Below are 4,315 nucleotides of genomic sequence, written 5' to 3' on the forward strand. Positions count from 1 at the left end.
GCGTCGGTCTTCGCAGGAAACACTTCGCCCACCATCCTCCACCAACACGTCTACTAATATGTACTTACCGAGTCGTGTTGGATGGCCTTACACGTCATTGTTGTTACTCGGGAAATATTCCTGGAAACAATTAATAGGTACTCTCAAACCTTTTCAACACATGTCCACTAAAATTCAACCAACAGACGTCAAATTCCAGTACATTACATAGTTTTCATAACTATGATCAATTGCGTGACCCTTTGCAGCTTGAAAATAACGTTCAGTAAATATCCCGTCAAAAAAATTCACGAGAAGGGTCGAAATAAAATCGCAGGAAAAAAAATCCCTTAAGTAATAGCAGTGCAGTGACAAAAATGAAATAAACAACTCTGTGTGTGGTACCCATCCTTAAGAGTATTGTTGACTTAGTGGTCATGCAACACGAGTGGAGGATGAAACGGTGAGATGGAGCAGCGACGGAATGGGATAGCCACGCTCACGGCAACATCCGCCACGTCACGTCCGGGCTTGGCGCCGTCGAGAATCGAACCTCGCCTCGCCCTGACTGACGGAAGGCGAGTGATCTGACCGCCCCACCCCCGCGGTAATTCCGAAATCACTTTGGTCGATTCGGATTTGTGCTAATTGTTACCTACCCTTGCTTTCTGCCAGTTGACAGTTCGTATGCCTTGCGTGCTGATACGTTTTTAAATGAGTCGTGCTATGGGGATTTTTGATTTAATACAATTTCATGGACATACGCCATTGCAGTTTTGCACTGTTTGTCACGGAAATTTTTTTTCAAGAACGTAAACTTATAAATAAAATGAAAACATAAATCCACAGAGAACAAGCTTAAATCAGATATTTCAAACCCAACGAAGTACTTAAACAGGTATTATGGACAACACAACGACGAAAGCACAGACGAACACCTTCAAACATAAATATCAGACAGCACAAGAATTCCTTGGAAGTAATTGAGTCATGAAAAAAATAATAACAGCGCAGACGAACACAGTTTCAACAGTAACACTAAATGGAAATAAACAACAAAACCTTGACAACACCGAATATATACAAACACAACGATGAAGATAAACAGATGTTATGGACGAACATAGTAGGTTTACTATGACAAAACAGTTGCGACGTTTTGGGAACAGGCATCATCTGTTCCCGTCATTAGGTACAAATAGACTGATATCGGACACAGGGAAACAGGGAGTTTATATATGTTCGACCTCCTTATATAGCACAGCCAATGACAGGCGAGGGCTCCCCTGCATGTTGACGCTCGACTAAAGCGAAATTAAACCTTAAACTTTTACACGCATCTTATTATCTCGATCATAAGATAACATGGATATTGACCGCGTGGTTACCTTCTCTCCAACCGTGAGGGAATAAAGCTTATGCTTATACAGTAAAACATTGCTGATATCACAGCCAAGCGTTCAAGCACTAAATATTAGAACTTGCATGATAATTTATTAGGGCTGCGTGATTAGAGACTAAGAAAAATAAAATTTTGGTGCTGCAGTGTATGATCATACGTACGAATTGAGATGGTGCAAGAGTTAAGATATCTGGGGCAGATACAACTGTTTTTTGTTCCAATCAATTCGCTGTTTCAAATGTTATAGCAGACTGTTATAACTTTTTTCTCTTATTTTTATTATTTTGGTCTTGCGTTCGGGTTTCAAAAAAAAAAAGTTTCAATTAAAATTTTCCTGGTTACACAGTGTGAAAAATGCATTAAATTGACGGGCTATTTAACTAAAAATTAACCTGAAATAAACGAAGTATTTTTTGGTAAAGCTAGGTAACTGGATCTTCGTATAAATACGCCGTGTTCTGCCTTTTTTTTTAAGTTCTGTGTTTCTTTGCAATCAATGTCTAAACGTACATAAGACGGGAAGATAGTTCAGACCAATAAATACCACCTGCTTGCGTATCGGACGTCACAGTCCGTCCAACTGCCGAGTTGGGCGTGAACGCTCTGACCCAACAAACAAGAATCGAAGAAGAATAACAGTCCATGCACTCCCGCGTTCTGCAAGGGATCGTGTGGGTGCCGCCGATGATGCATGGAGCTCCTTCGCATCGGTTGCGGGTTTACCCGAAATCGTTAACGTCGTCAACGGCGTCGAAGGAGTGAAAGCGATCGCTTTTTGGGGAGCTCAGGGAACGGGTGGCGCGCCCTAGGCGACAGGTTGGCAGGACAATGGCTAATTACGGCCTGGCGACACTTGGAGCACGCGGCCGCTCCTCGCGCGCCGAGTGCGAGACCTTAGAGCGCGAGCGAAACTCGGGCTGATGTTTTATTCATGTCGCGAGTCGGCCGTGATGTAGACGTTGACGTTCTCTAGGCGTACAATGAAAAAAAAAATATATATATATACAAAATTGTAGCTCTAGTCACTAAAGATAGTGTTAAACCTAAACTTAGTCGCAAATTACTCAACCCCCAACACATAAATTAAAATTTTAATTCAAAATATTTCTCTTGGTTCAGTGATGATTCATTTTTTTTGATAAAAAGTGCTAAAATCAAATATATTTTATTGTTTTTCTTAAGTTTTTATCAAATCTGGTTGTCAAAGCTTCAAAACCCTTTAAAAAAAGTAACTAGAAATACCTAAAGTCGACACAATTATTAAAATAATCATATTTAAGTTATTGGCGTTTAGAGCTGTTTGTTGCATACAATGATATAAGATGGTTACTTTACCCGCACGTATTCAGTCAGTGATTTAAACGTTTGAGTAAGAAAGAAAACTCTATTGATTATCAGAAGGTCCTGTACATATTTCAATGGTGTGCTATCAGCTATAAATATTTGAAAATTGTTTTGATTTATGTGTATAATGTAATCCCTTAACTATAGACAAGATGCTTCCTTAAAGCTTATATTTATGACGGTGAATGAATGAGAAATTATTTTCATGCTAGGTACACGTTATTAATATAAACTATCTCTACCTTTTGTGTTCTCATTCTGATGACAAAAACTTGTATACTAGATACAATTTTTTTTTTTAGTTCAGTGTTTTGCGTAAAATAAACCTATTTTTTACGTTCATGCCGTTTTACTAAAAATTATATAATACCTACATTTAAAAATTTCATATAAAAACTTCATGATGTTAATTGTATGATTTTATGTTTACGCATGGCGATAGGTTGAACGGTTTGGAAGTTGAAGCACTGTAGCATCATTAAGTGGCGAGTTATAGCAAAATGGATATCTCGAAAATATTCTCCGTGTTCAAATATCTATGTATAGTCTACCAATTTTCATGGAGATCGGTTGAACGTTATAGAAGTCGATGCACTGCAGCGCCATCTAGTGGCGAGTTATAGCAAAATAGATATCGCGAAAATACTCTTCGTGTTCAAAATCTGTGTACCTACACCAATTTTCATGGCGATCGGTTGAACGGTTTAGAAGTTGATTCGTTGCAGCGCCATCTAGCGGCGAGTTACAAAAAAAAATAGCTACATAAAAACATTTTCCATGAAAAAACACTTCGATGTGCCAACGTTCATGGCGATCGGTACAACGGAATCGGAGTTTACCAACGTCATACATACATATCAACATCCTATTTTATATATATATATATATATATATATATATATATGTGTGTGTGTGTGTGTGTGTGTGTGTTTTATGCAACTTGAATACGAAATTTAAATCGGAATTTTAATTTAAACATTCTATTGATATTAAAAACTACAGTACATTATTCGTATTTAATGAAATTTATTGTTGCTTTTTTTATGCTGAAGAGGAAGAAATTTTTTAACATTATTAACATCATATAACGTTGTGTACCAATAGTGTAAGTTAGAAAAAAATTAAACTAAATTAGAAAGAGGACCAACTAAATCAAAGAAAACCAAATTTGAAAGCACAAATTTAATACTTATGGCTTGGTTAAGTAGAGTTACATGAAATCAGTATGGTTCATCAAAGCGTGTGAAAAAGTTTGGTTATCAATGCTTAAACTACAGTATTTTATCTAATTAGATGGTATTGATGTTCATTGGCTTTAGACACACACATATATATATATATATATATATATATATATATATATATATATATATATATGTGTGTGTGTGTGTGTGTGTGTGTGTGTGTGTGTGTAAGTGTGTATGTGTAGTAAAACATTTCAGAAAAACAAAAAAAAAAATATTTTTCCAAAAAATTAATTATTCTATCGTCGAGTACGCACGAAATTTACTCGATAGTTTTATTATATATTTAGGTATAATTTGATATGAAATTCATAGTTGGATTATATATAAAATGTTTTAAAAAAAA

The sequence above is a fragment of the Bacillus rossius genome, chromosome 6, assembly GCF_032445375.1.
Source record: "Bacillus rossius redtenbacheri isolate Brsri chromosome 6, Brsri_v3, whole genome shotgun sequence".
Taxonomy (NCBI): Eukaryota; Metazoa; Arthropoda; class Insecta; order Phasmatodea; family Bacillidae; genus Bacillus; species Bacillus rossius.